We start from the raw sequence: 14,451 nt of genomic DNA, 5'->3' as shown, positions 1-14,451 counted from the left end.
AATATGTAAAAGATCTGCAGCAGTCTATCGCGTCCTTACAGTCATCCAAAATAGTTAGCTAAACTCCATCTAGTGGTTAATATTCACCGGAGAAAAAACACACACAGCCGCCACCATCTCTTTGGTCGGGGAACTAATCGGACTGTTTATTCTGCGCATGATCACATGACAACAGTGCACGCAGGCACGCACGCTCATCTAATGACGTCTCTTGTGTAGGCTATTTAACATGGCTTTGCACCTGCACTTAAATTCAGGAATATACTTAACACTTACAAAACACAGAGATTTAGAACATTTCTCTCACACTTGCTGTAGGAATTACAGTGCAGTCTTCCTGCACCTCCTGACGTCCCTGTCTGTTGGGCAACAAATTCTCATCTCACGCAGCCTCCCTCCTCCTCTTCCTCTTCGTCTTCTCTCTGGCTGTTGACCCCGTCCAATTCCTTGTCCTTCCATTGTCAGACAATGTAACATTATGTTGTGCTCCAGCTATATACTTGCCAGTTGATGGTTCATGAGATGAACCTTTGAGCCATTTCAGTAAACTGGTTGATCTTACGCTTCACACATTTCCCTTCGTCAGAGAAAGTCGAGTTCAACTGGGAGCAATTTACCAATTCAGGAGATTTAGAAAAAAATTCAAACGGAAGTGTATAGAAATATGCTTGACATATTATGACAACTAAATGTTGTGGGGGTGAGACTATTTGACAGAGACCCATTACAATACATTTTGATCAACATTAGCAATTGATAATGTAGGAAAGAGTAGAGAATTGTACATAATCATTTGCATGGATGTATCAAAGCATTTGCAACTTGTTCAAAGAAATGAGAAACTGCCTTTTTTGATATGCAAAAGTGACACTATGATGGGAGGAGTGAACAAGTAGGTGTGATAATTTCCATTCTGATCACTAAGTTTACAGTAAAGCAAGGGGTTGGAATGGTGGCTAAGGTTAGGTGATGCAAGGGCAACTAAAACGAGGTCGAGGGGGCTTATGGTTAGGTTTTGGATAAAAGCTAAGGTGGCAGAGCTAGTGATTGAGCTAAATATATTCTCCGGTTGAAGGTCTTGATGTATGATGTCATTCTGGGGTAGATACTGCACTCCTTTCAGCAGCTGACCTTTGCTTTTGATTCTGTCCAGAAGCTCTCCTCCATCCATGAGCTTCAACACAATGTAAGTTAGGGTTAGGGTTAGGGTTAGGTAGGTATGTAGGTCCTAACCTCCACTACAGTGGTACACAGACCTCCTTATCTCCTTTTCTGAACAATTTCTCCATTATTGTCCCTTTAGAATACGGTGCCCTATAGTAACTAAATCCTGATAAACCATTTATTTCATTATTTATTACAGCATATTTTTGGTTTGATTATAACTTTTTTTCGCATCATTTAGTACACCCATACCATATATTGAATTTCCCTATGTATATATATATATACATATATATATATTTATATTATATATTAAACATTCCACCATTCCACTCCAAAACTTATTTTCCAGCTGATCCCAGGGCACCTTTCTTTATCATTAACAATAATAATCGTGTTTCCACTTTCTTCCCCTTTTCTGTATTCAAACTTTTCGCCTCTTTTACTACCCTTAATGAGATGGCAGCAGGTATTCTACTACTACTCGCTGAGGTTAACCCTACTCCCTGAGGTTAACCCTAACCCTACTCCCTGATGTTAACCCTACTCCCTGATGTTAACCCTAACCCTACTCCCTGATGTTAACCCTACTCCCTGATATTAACCCTAACGCTACTCCCTGATGTTAACCCTACTCCCCGATGTCAACCCTACTCCCTGATGTTAACCCTAACCCTACTCCCTGATGTTAACCCTACTCCCTGATGTTAACCCTACTCCCTGATGTTAACCCTACTCCCTGATGTTAACCCTACTCCCTGATGTTAACCCTACTCCCTGATGTTAACACTACTCCCTGATGTTAAACCTACTCCCTGATGTTAACCCTACTCCCTGATGTTAACCCTACTCCCTGATGTTAACCCTTACTCCCTGATGTTAACCCTACTCCCTGATGTTAACCCTAGCCCTACTCCCTGATGTTAACCCTACTCCCTGATGTTAACCCTAACCCTACTCCCTGATGTTAACCCTAACCCTACTCCCTGATGTTAACCCTAATCCTAACCCTGATGTTAACCCTACTCCCTGATGTTAGCCCTACTCCCTGATGTTAACCCTACTCCCTGATGTTAACCCTAGCCCTACTCCCTGATGTTAACCCTACTCCCTGATGTTAACCCTACTCCCTGATGTTAACCCTGCTCCCTGATGTTAACCCTACTCCCTGATGTTAACCCTAACCCTACTCCCTGATGTTAACCCTAACCCTACTCCCTGATGTTAACCCTACTCCCTGATGTTAACCCTAGCCCTACTCCCTGATGTTAACCCTACTCCCTGATGTTAACCCTACTCCCTGATGTTAACCCTGCTCCCTGATGTTAACCCTACTCCCTGATGTTAACCCTAACCCTACTCCCTGATGTTAACCCTACTCCCTGATGTTAACCCTACTCCCTGATGTTAACCCTACTCCCTGATGTTAACCCTACTCCCTGATGTTAACCCTACTCCCTGATGTTAACCCTAACCCTACTCCCTGATGTTAACCCTACTCCCTGATGTTAACCCTACTCCCTGATGTTAACCCTACTCCCTGATGTTAACCCTACTCCCTGATGTTAACCCTACTCCCTGATGTTAACCCTACTCCCTGATGTTAACCCTACTCCCTGATGTTAACCCTACTCCCTGATGTTAACCCTACTCCCTGATGTTAACCCTACTCCCTGATGTTAACCCTAACCCTACTCCCTGATGTTAACCCTACACCCTGATGTTAAACCTACTCCCTGATGTTAACCCTACTCCCTGATGTTAACCCTAACCCTACTCCCTGATGTTAACCCTACACCCTGATGTTAACCCTACACCCTGATGTTAAACCTACTCCCTGATGTTAACCCTACTCCCTGATGTTAACCCTAACCCTACTCCCTGATGTTAACCCTACACCCTGATGTTAACCCTACTCCCTGATGTTAACCCTTCTCCTTGATGTTAACCCTACTCCCTGGTGTTAACCCTACTCCCTGATGTTAACCCTACTCCCTGATATTAACCCTAACCCTACTCCCTGATGTTAACCCTACTCCCTGATGTTAACCCTAACCCTACTCCCTGATGTCAACCCTACTCCCTGATGTTAACCCTACTCCCTGATGTTAACCCTAACCCTACTCCCTGATGTTAACCCTACTCCCTGATGTTAACCCTACTCCCTGATGTTAACCCTACTCCCTGATGTTAACCCTACTCCCTGATGTTAACCCTACTCCCTGATGTTAACCCTACTCCCTGATGTTAACCCTACTCCCTGATGTTAACCCTAGCCCTACTCCCTGATGTTAACCCTACTTCCTGATGTTAACCCTAACCCTACTCCCTGATGTTAATCCTACTCCCTGATGTTAACCCTAGCCCTACTCCCTGATGTTAACCCTACTCCCTGATGTTAACCCTAACCCTACTCCCTGATGTTAACCCTAACCCTACTCCCTGATGTTAACCCTAACCCTACTCCCTGATGTTAACCCTACTCCCTGATGTTAACCCTACTCCCTGATGTTAACCCTACTCCCTGATGTTAACCCTACTCCCTGATGTTAACCCTACTCCCTGATGTTAACCCTAGCCCTACTCCCTGATGTTACCCCTAACCCTACTCCCTGATGTTAACCCTACTCCCTGATGTTAACCCTACTCCCTGATGTTAACCCTACTCCCTGATGTTAACCCTAACCCTACTCCCTGATGTTAACCATACTCCCTGATGTTAGCCCTACTCCCTGATGTTAGCCCTACTCCCTGATGTTAACCCTACTCCCTGATGTTAACCCTACTCCCTGATGTTAACCCTAGCCCTACTCCCTGATGTTAACCCTAACCCTACTCCTTGATGTTAATCCTACTCCCTGATGTTAACCCTAGCCCTACTCCCTGATGTTAACCCTACTCCCTGATGTTAACCCTAACCCTACTCCCTGATGTTAACCCTACTCCCTGATGTTAACCCTAAACCCTACTCCCTGATGTTAACCCTAACCCTACTCCCTGATGTTAACCCTAACCCTACTCCCTGATGTTAACCCTACTCCCTGATGTTAACCCTACTCCCTGATGTTTACCCTACTCCCTGATGTTAACCCTAGCTCTACTCCCTGATGTTAACCCTACTCCCTGATGTTAACCCTACTCCCTGATGGTAACCCTACTCCCTGATGTTAGACCTACTCCCTGTTGTTAGCCCTACTCCCTGATGTTAACCCTACTCCCTGATGTTAACCCTAACCCTACTCCCTGATGTTAACCCTACTCCCTGATGTTAGCCCTACTCCCTGATGTTAGCCCTACTCCCTGATGTTAACCCTACTCCCTGATGTTAACCCTACTCCCTGATGTTAACCCTAGCCCTACTCCCTGATGTTAACCCTACTCCCTGATGTTAAACCTACTCCCTGATGTTAACCCTACTCCCTGATGTTAGCCCTACTCCCTGATGTTAACCCTACTCCCTGATGTTAACCCTACTCCCTGATGTTAACCCTACTCCCTGATGTTAACCCTAGCCCTACTCCCTGATGTTAACCCTACTCCCTGATGTTAAACCTACTCCCTGATGTTAACCCTACTCCCTGATGTTAACCCTAACCCTACTCCCTGATGTTAACCCTACTCCCTGATGTTAACCCTAACCCTACTCCCTGATGTTAACCCTACTCCCTGATGTTAACCCTACTCCCTGATGTTAACCCTACTCCCTGATGTTAACCCTACTCCCTGACGTTAACCCTACTCCCTGACGTTAACCCTACTCCCTGACGTTAACCCTACTCCCTGACGTTAACCCTACTCCCTGATGTTAACCCTACTCCCTGATATTAACCCTAACCCTACTCCCTGATGTTAACCCTACTCCCTGATGTTAACCCTAACCCTACTCCCTGATGTCAACCCTACTCCCTGATGTTAACCCTAACCCTACTCCCTGATGTTAACCCTACTCCCTGATGTTAACCCTACGCCCTGATGTTAACCCTACGCCCTGATGTTAACCCTACTCCCTGATGTTAACCCTACTCCCTGATGTTAACCCTACTCCCTGATGTTAACCCTTACTCCCTGATGTTAACCCTACTCCCTGATGTTAACCCTAGCCCTACTTCCTGATGTTAACCCTACTCCCTGATGTTAACCCTAACCCCACTCCCTGATGTTATCCCTAGCCCTACTCCCTGATGTTAACCCTACTCCCTGATGCTAAACCTACTACCTGATGTTCAGGCCCAAGGTGTGTTTGGTGTTGAGTGGGCCTTTGTTTATTGTACATAAATGCTGTATGAGTCTAGTGAGTATGGTGTGCTTTGTGCTTTGTATTTGGTGCTTGAACTGAAAGGCTTAAAGTATCCCAACACCTTCACTCCCTGTCCCTGAAAACCTCAATCAAAGCAAGAAATGTAGGGGTTATCATGAATTTTGATTTACATTTCGACAGTCACATCAAATCAGTTACAAAATCTGCACATTATAACCTTAAAAACGGAGCAAGACTTAGAGGGCTCATGTCCACCAAAGACTTGCAAAAACTTGTACATGCCTTTATCACTAGTAAGCTTGATTACTGCAATGGTGTACTTACAGGTCTCCCAAAAATAATTCTAAGGCAACTACAGCTTCTTCAGAAGGCTGCTTCTAGAGTCCTAACAAAGACCAAAAAATGTGGTCAGATTACACCTATTCTTAATTGTCACATTGGCTCCCTGTATATCAGGGAATTTATTTAAAATGATGTTGCCAAACTATAAATCCCTACATGGTTTAGGGCCAACATATTTAACTGATATGCTTCCACTACATAAGCATTTTAGACCACTATGATCTTCTGATACCGATCTGTTGATTATCCCCAGAGTAAACACGAAACATGGGAAAGCAGGATTTAGTTACTATGCAACAAATAAAGGTTTTAAGACTTGTGCCAACTCTGAGCCCTTTTTAGAACAAGACTGAAGACTTTTAGGTTTGCTTTAGCTTTCTGTTAAATCTTAAATAGATTGCAGGGTTTTTTAACTTTGCCTATTTTTTATTATATTAGAATGTATTTTTTAACTTTGCATATTTTTTATCTTACTTATCTATTATTTTATTTTATGTATGACATTTGTTTCTATGTGAAGCACTTCGAGTCTGCCTCATGTATGAAAAGTGCTACATAAATAAAGTTGCCTTGCCTTGCCTTTGTTTGGCCGACATGCATGATGCGTCATTCGGAGCATGTGATGGCGTCGAAGATGAAACTTCGGTTGTGTCTGATGTGATTTTGTGGAGGCGTGCCTCCGCCACTGGCGGTGTGTGTGGTGTGAGTGAGGGTCAGGTGTGGAGACGGACGGTTTAACTCTAACCCTGAAGAGTGAGAATGGTGTGTTGTGTGTGCTAAGGTTAGGTGTGTCGGTTTGGAATGTATATGTATGATGTTATGTGATATGAGTTATGATAATGATCTGTGGCTGATATATATTAAAGTGAAGGTGGGGAATAATTAGGAGATGGATAACAACAATGGGACAGCATTGTTCAGTAGGTAACCGAAGGGCCAGGTCAGGATACACGGTCCATTGGTGCCCTCTGGTGGCGTCAGAGGAGAAGCACTGGCAGGTTATTATGCAGAGTTTACCACCGGCCACTAGGGCATAGTATTGGATTACAGGCCGCTGACCGGCTCAGTTAGGAGTCGACCTTATTGTGTTTGCCAGCATTACAGACGATCCTGTTACAGAGGATATTAAGCTGTTAACATAATTCATGTAAGTCCATTATCATTCTTGATTACTATAGTTGTTGTTATCTAGGTTGGTTCAGTTCCTGAAGATATTTATGTTAGACAAGTGCATGTAGGAATGACCTGTTGTAGCTTATGTTGTTATTTGGTGTATTGCTGCAGGGCTTCTTCATCGTTGTCATTAAATAAGAAGTTTGACATCGAGGAGTGTATTTCTTCATACTGTGGTGACCCACAATTGATGTGTGAGACATTCACCAAGGGACTGTACCTTTAAGGTAAACAGTTCCGGTTTACTACCGTAGTGTTTCACGACAGTTCCGATTCTCTGGAGTTTCGATTTGAACTCATGTGCGAGTGACACTCGTTTGTTTGAAGTGGAGAGTAAAGCTGACTCCACCCATCTCCGTCTCTTGTCTCATCATTTACATAACTCCACAATTGGTGACCCCCGACGCGAGTTGGATACGGCTGTAAAATGTTTCACATTGACGGTGATAACAACGCGCCCGCCGCGGCGCCGGCCGCCGCTGGCGGTGCACCTATCGACGCGGCTAACGTCGGCGCTATCTATGCTGCCACCGTCAAGTTACCGGACTTCTGGCAGAACAAGAATCGAAGCCCAGTTCCAGCTGAGAGGAATAACACAGGACGTGACTAAGTATTTCCACGTGGTAGCAGCCTTAGATGCCTCGACGACGGCCAGGTGTATGGCGCGGTTGGAGGCTCCTCCAGCTGTCGGCAAGTACGACGCACTCAAGGCGTTCCTCGTGGACCTTTTTGAACTGTCGGAGCTGGAGAAGGCGGACCGCCTGCTTTCCCTGAACGGCCTGGGCGACGGCAAGCCGTCCGAGTTGATGGAGAGGATGCTGGCTGTGCTGGGCTCGGCGGATCCCTCCTTCCTTTTCGCCCACATCCTCCTGCGGCAGCTTCCAGCACCCGTGCGCACCGCACTGGCCAGCTCACCCCTCTTTTCCTCCAAGGACTACGGGCGGTGGCTGTAGAGGCCTACAGGATTTTCCTCGCCAACAGGCAGCAGTTTGTTCATGCGCTGTTGCCCCCCCAGCACACGTCGGCCCCGTTTCCGCCGCAGGGGTACGACCCGGACACCGCAGCCGCTGTGATCGCCCGCCGACAGCGTGACGACGGGTGTTGTTACTACCACGCCAGGTTCGGGGCCAAAGCCAAGCAGTGTCGCCAGCCTTGCAGTTTTGGGGCCCCGGGAAAAGCCCGGGCCAGCGCTCATTAACAGCTGTGAGCGCTGGTCGGGACTGCAGGCTGTTGTTCGTCACTGACACCTTGTCCGGCCGGCGGCTGCTGGTCGATTCTGGGGCTCAGCGCAGCATCCTGCCGGCAACGCCTGTGGACACTATGGCTGGCGGCCATGGCCCCCCGATGGACGCCGCCAACGGCACACCCATTCGTACCTACGGCACGAGGTATGTGGAGGTGTGTTTCGGCGGCCGGTGTTTTGGTTGGGATTTTGTCATGGCTGCCGTGTCTACGCCACTCCTGGGGGCGGATTTCCTCTGCGCATACAGGCTGCTGGTGGATGTTACCAACTGCCGCCTGATCGACGCCCTCTCCTTTGCTTCGTTCCCCTGCACGCTGGGGGGGGGTGGGGGGGCTTTGTCTTGCGAACACGTTTGCCACCGGGGACCTGTATCAACGCCTGCTGGCTGAGTTTCCTGACATCACCACGCCAACGTTTTCATCGGCTGTGGCTAAGCATGGTGTGGAGCACTACATCACCACGGTTGGCCCCCCGGTCTATGCACGGGCCCGCCGCCTCGACTCTGCCAAGCTCGCGATCGCCAGGGAGGAGTTCGCCACCATGGAGCGCCTCGGCATCGTACGCCGTTCCAACAGTCCGTGGGCCTCCCCCCTGCACATGGTGACCAAGGCTGATGGCGGTTGGCGTCCGTGTGGTGATTTCCATCGCTTGAAAAACGCCACCACCCCCGACCGGTACCCGGCACCGCACATTCAGGATTTCACCACCCACCTGGCTGGCGCCGCCGTCTTTTCAAAGGTGGACCTGGTACGCGGTTACCATCAGGTGCCCGTCCGCCCGCAGGATGTCCCCAAGACGGCGGTCATCACGCCCTTTGGACTTTTTGAATTCCTGAGGATGCCTTTCGGCCTCAAGGGTGCAGTGCAGACCTTCCAGCGCCTCATGGATTCTGTGCTGCGGGACATGCCGTTCCTGTTTCCGTCTATCTGGATGACATCCTCGTTGCCAGTGCGTCCGCGGACGACCACCTGACGCATCTACGGCAGCTGTTCGGTCGGCTCAGTGAGCATGGTCTCATTGTCAACCCGGCCAAGTGCGAGTTTGGCCGGTCATCCATCACCTTCCTCGGCCTCCACGTCACTCCGCAGGGGGCGGTTCCCCCTCCGGCCAAGGTGGACGCCATCGCCAGTTTCCCGCGTCCGCGCACTGCGAAGTCCCTGCAGGAGTTCCTGGGCATGGTGAACTTCTATAACCGTTTCCTCCCCCATGCGGCCCAGCTCATGCGACCATTGTACAACACCTTGCGGGGCAGGAAGCCTGCGGACGTGTTGGATTGGTCCACGGAAATGACGGCTGCCTTCGATGCTGCCAAAACCGCGTTGGCCAACGCTGCTCTGCTGGCGCACCCGTCTCCGACCGCCCCTGTTGCTCTTACTACGGACGCCTCTGATTACGCCGTGGGGGCTGTGTGTGAGCAGTAGGTGGGCGGAGCCTGGCAACCGCTGGCCTTTTTCAGCAGGAAGCTCCGCGACAACGAGAGGAAATACAGCGCTTTCGACAGGGAGCTCCTGGCTCTTTTTCTCGCCACCCGTCATTTCCGCTTCCTGTTGGAGGGCCGTCGGTTCACGGCTTTTGTTGACCACAAGCCGCTGACGTTCGCCATGGCCAAGTCTTCGGAGCCATGGTCTGGTCGACAGCAGCGTCCGCTCTCCGCCATCTCGGAGTACACCACTGACGTTCAGCATGTGGCCGGCAAAGACAATTTTGTAGCCGACTGCCTCTCTCGATGGTGGTTATTGGTTCCGTCCACTTGGGCCTTGACTACGCAGCTATGGCTGGGGATCAGGCTATTGACTCTGAGGTGCAGGCCTACAGGACAGCCCCCACGGCACTCCTCATGGAGGATGTGGTGTTTGGCACGGCCAACACTGCGCTCCTCTGCGACGTCTCTACTGGCACGGTGGTGCCATGGTGCCTGCTGGCTGGAGGCGTAAGGTTTTTCGACACGATCCACAGCCTTTCCCACCCAGGGGTGAAGGCCTCTGCCAAGCTCGTGGGGGCCAAGTTCGTATGGCCGGGCCTGCGGAAGGACGTCAGGGCCTGGGCTGCTGTCTGTGTGGCGTGCCAGCGTGCGAAGGTGACTCGGCATACCAAAGCCCCCTTGGCACTCTTCAAAGTGCCGGAGAGGCGTTTCGACCACGTGAATGTGGACCTGGTGGGCCCGCTTTCACCCTCCCGTGGTTACACCTACCTCCTCACCATGGTGGACCGGACCACCAGGTGGCCAGAAGTGGTTCCCCTGTCCTCCACTACAGCAGCTGAGGTGGCCCGGGCGTTCGTTATGGCTTGGGTGGCCCGTTTCGGCACACCGTCAGACATTTCCTCAGACCGGGGGCCGCAGTTCACGTCGGAGCTTTGGACTGCGGTCGCCGGGGTCCTGGGGGTGAAGGTCCACCGTACCACAGCCTATAACCCACAGAGCAACGGGCTTTGCGAGCGGTTTCATCGGGACATGAAGGCCGCGCTCAGGGCCAGCCTTACGGCGACTGGGCTGACCGCCTCCCGTGGGTTTTGCTGGGCCTTCGCTCCGCCCCCAAGGACGATCTTCAGGCCTCGTCGGCAGAGCTGGTGTACGGCCAGCCCCTGCGCGTCCCTGGGGAGTTTCTTCCGGACGCCACGGCCCCGTGGTCGGCTGCCTCCATTCGTGCTGCGTCCCGGGACATTGCGGACGCTTTCATTCCCGTTCCGACGTCTCGCCATGGCCTCCCCCGGTCCTACGTTCCCAGGGATTTACCGTCGGCCAAGTACGTCTTCATCCGCCACGATGGCCACCGTACCCCGCTGCGGCCCCCCTACGATGGGCCCTTCCGCGTCTTGGAGGGTGGGCCTAAGAACTTTGTTGTGGAAATGGGGGGCAGGCCTGAGCGGGTGGCTATAGACCGGCTCAAGCCTGCTCATGTGGATGTTGGCGAACCGCTCCAGCTGGCTCAGCCCCCGCGGCGGGGGCGCCCGCATGCGGCAGCCTCAGCCCCTGATCCTGTGGCGGCCTCGACACCTGCTCCTGCCTTGCCCTTCTCCTGTTAAGCGCAGCCGTTCTTGCCGCCTGGTCCGCCCCCCTAGGCGTTGATTTTTCTAGGGACTGTTTTGTACTAGTGTATTCTGTTTAACGCTAGTGGGTGTCCGATGTTCTCTGTGTGTTACCTGTTCGGTCTGGACCTGTTGGTTTGGGTGAATTCTGGGGGGGCCTGTGTGGTGACCCACAATTGATGTGTGAGACATTCACCAAGGGACTGTACCTTTAAGGTAAACAGTTCCGGTTTACTACCGTAGTGTTTCACGACAGTTCCGATTCTCTGGAGCTTCGATTTGAACTCATGTGCGAGTGACACTCGTTTGTTTGAAGTGGAGAGTAAAGCTGACTCGACCCATCTCCGTCTCTTGTCTCATCATTTACATAACTCCACAATACTACATTAGTAGTGAAAACAAACCCGATTTTATTTAATGCAGGGAGAGAGCAGTAGGAGGTGGAGGAGGAGGAGGTGGAGGAGGAGGAGCTGGATGAGGAGGAGGAGGAGGAGGAGGATGAGGAGGAGGGAGAGGAGGAGGAGGAGGAGGAGGTGGAGGAGGAGGAGCTGGATGAGGAGGAGGAGGAGGAGGAGGAGGAGGAGGAGCTGGATGAGGAGGTGGAGGAGGAGGAGGAAGTGGAGGATGAGGAGGAGGTGGAGGAGGAGCTGGATGAGGAGGAGGAGCTGGATGAGGAGGAGGTGGAGGATGTGGAGGAGGTGGAGGATGAGGAGGAGGTGGAGGATGAGGAGCTGGAGGAGGAGGAGCTGGAAGAGGAGGAGCTGGGGGTCTGATGAAGTTCATCTGGGAGGGGGGTTGGGGGATAGGAGGGCCGGTAACATATTGTTAATATATAACATAATGTTAACTTGTAGCAAAACGTTAATGTTTTAAACAGGAGTATTTTGCTCATACTAACGCTGTATGTATTTAATGGTTAAGATGGGGTCGGCCGCGGCGAGTGTTGTGATGAACGGAGCCTACGATGGGGGCAGAGAAAGTTAGTGAATAATGCAACACACCTGGGGCCTCATTTATAACTGCTGCGTACGCACAAAACGGGTGAAAGTGGCGTACGTGACTTTCCACGCCAAGGCTGTGATCTATAAAAAAATAACTTGACGGGAGAATGTGCGCAGCCCTAAGCAAACTCTGACCCATGCGTACGCATGGTTTGGAGGAAAAGGAGAACTGGCGACACAGACGGTGTGGTGGCGAACTGAAGTCAGACGGAAGAAATGTAGAGTGAGAAGAACGATTATGTTTTATCATCGCCCTTCATAAGTTTAATTTCAACCCTTATCATGCGTTAAATCTATGTAATCAGAATAATTTAACTGCGTCAACTGCGTTATTTCTCATGTATAACTCCAGAAACATCTCTTTAGAATCTAAATGAAAATTCACAATCTAAATTCTCCATATTTAATCCCGTCACTCCATACTGTCCACTGACGGCGCAACTGCATGGAATAAAGCATCTGTCCAACATGTGTCAATAACATAATATTTTTATGGGCCCCTTCAAACACATAATCAAATGTCAATTACATCCCAAGTATGGAAAACCAAGCCACACTCCTCATCACAATCGTTGTCCGTTTCTCTTGATGCTTTTCATGACAAATCAGGCATTAAAAAGAGGTTATGTTCAAGAACATTTTACGTGGGTGATTACAAACTGATTATCCAAGGTGTTCTCGGTCAGTCTTATTACCGTAACCCTATAAATACAGCGGTGAGCCCCGTGCGTAATGCTGTACCATGGCACTGCTGGAGGTCCATACAAATGGCCGGAATCGGAGGGAGAGAGTCTTCAGGGACCATAACGATTGATTGGTACATAAAAATATGTACCTTTATGTCAGATCACTTCTTTTTTAATTTTGGGACTGTGCGATCCGTGCCTCTGAAAGAGTTCACTGCTGCAGCAACATGTTGCCACTCACTTCTTGACCATTTATGGTTAAAAAGGGGCGTGTACAAGGCGGAACGTGAAGCTGATTCAGCTGCGCACACTTGTAGGCACTTTGTGATTTATAAAGCAATGATTGCTTAGAGGTGTGCGTACGCAGGATTTTATAAGTCTGAATATTTTTTGGCACACGCAAAACTTGGCTTTTGGGCGTATCCAAGGAATACTTTTGGGCGTATCCTCCTTGTCATCCAAGGAGGCCAAGGAAGAGCCAATGTTTTTTTCAGCTGACCTTATCTCCCTCTGCAGCCTTTTTCTGTCAGCCACTGTGCTGCCGGCATACCACACAGTGATGGAGAAGGCCAGCACACTCTCGATGGTGGAGCGGTAAAAGGTCACCAGCAGCTTCTCCTCCAGTTGGTTTCTCTTGAGTACCCTCAGGAAGTGGAGTCGTTGTTGGGCCTTCTTCACCACCGCTGATGTGTTAGCTGACCAGGATATGTCCTCAGAGATGTGAGTTCCCAGGAACTTGAAGGTGGAGACTCTCTCCACACAGTTAACATTTATGTGGAGAGGGGCGGGGGCAGCTCTGTGTCTCCTGAAATCCATTATAACCTCCTTTGTTTTTCTTGTGTTAAGGGTCAGGTTGTTTGCAGCACACCACTCCACCAGCCGCTGCACCTCATCCCTATAGGCCGACTCGTCTCCTCTGGTTATGAGCCCCACCACAGTCGTACCATCTGCGAATTTGACTATTGTGTTGGTGGGGTGGGTTGGAGTACAGTCATGTGTGTAGATGGCATACAGGAGTGGGCTCAGCACGCAGCCTTGTTGAGAACCTGTACTGAGCATGAGAGTGGGGGAGCAGTGGGTGCCAATTTTAACAGACTGGTCGATTTGTGAGAAAGTCTTTTATCCAGGCACAGGTGGCGGGGGGGGAAGTCCAGGGCAGCCAGCTGGCTCACGAGGAGGTCAGGGATGATGGTATTAAAGGCCAAGCTGTAGTCGACGAAGAGCATCCTTACGGAGGTCCCCGGGTGTTCCAGGTGGCTGAGTGCAGTGTGGAGGGCTGTGGAGATGGCATCATCAGTTGATCGGTTTGCTTTGTATGCAAATTGGAATGGGTTAAAGGTTGAAGGGAGGCATTCTTTGATGTGATGAGTCATAAGCCTCTCAAAACATTTTGCAACCACTGGTGTTAGTGCAATGGGTCTGTGGTCACTGAGGTTATGGATAGGTGGATTTCTGGGAACATGGATTATGGTAGCCGACTTGAGACATGGTGGGACGATGGCATGTGTCAGGGACAGGCTGAAGATCTTAGTGAAGACCTCTGCCAGCTGATCAACA

The sequence above is a fragment of the Gadus chalcogrammus genome, chromosome 2 (genome assembly GCF_026213295.1).
Source record: "Gadus chalcogrammus isolate NIFS_2021 chromosome 2, NIFS_Gcha_1.0, whole genome shotgun sequence".
Classification (NCBI taxonomy): Eukaryota; Metazoa; Chordata; class Actinopteri; order Gadiformes; family Gadidae; genus Gadus; species Gadus chalcogrammus.
This window is presented reverse-complemented; position numbering follows the sequence as displayed.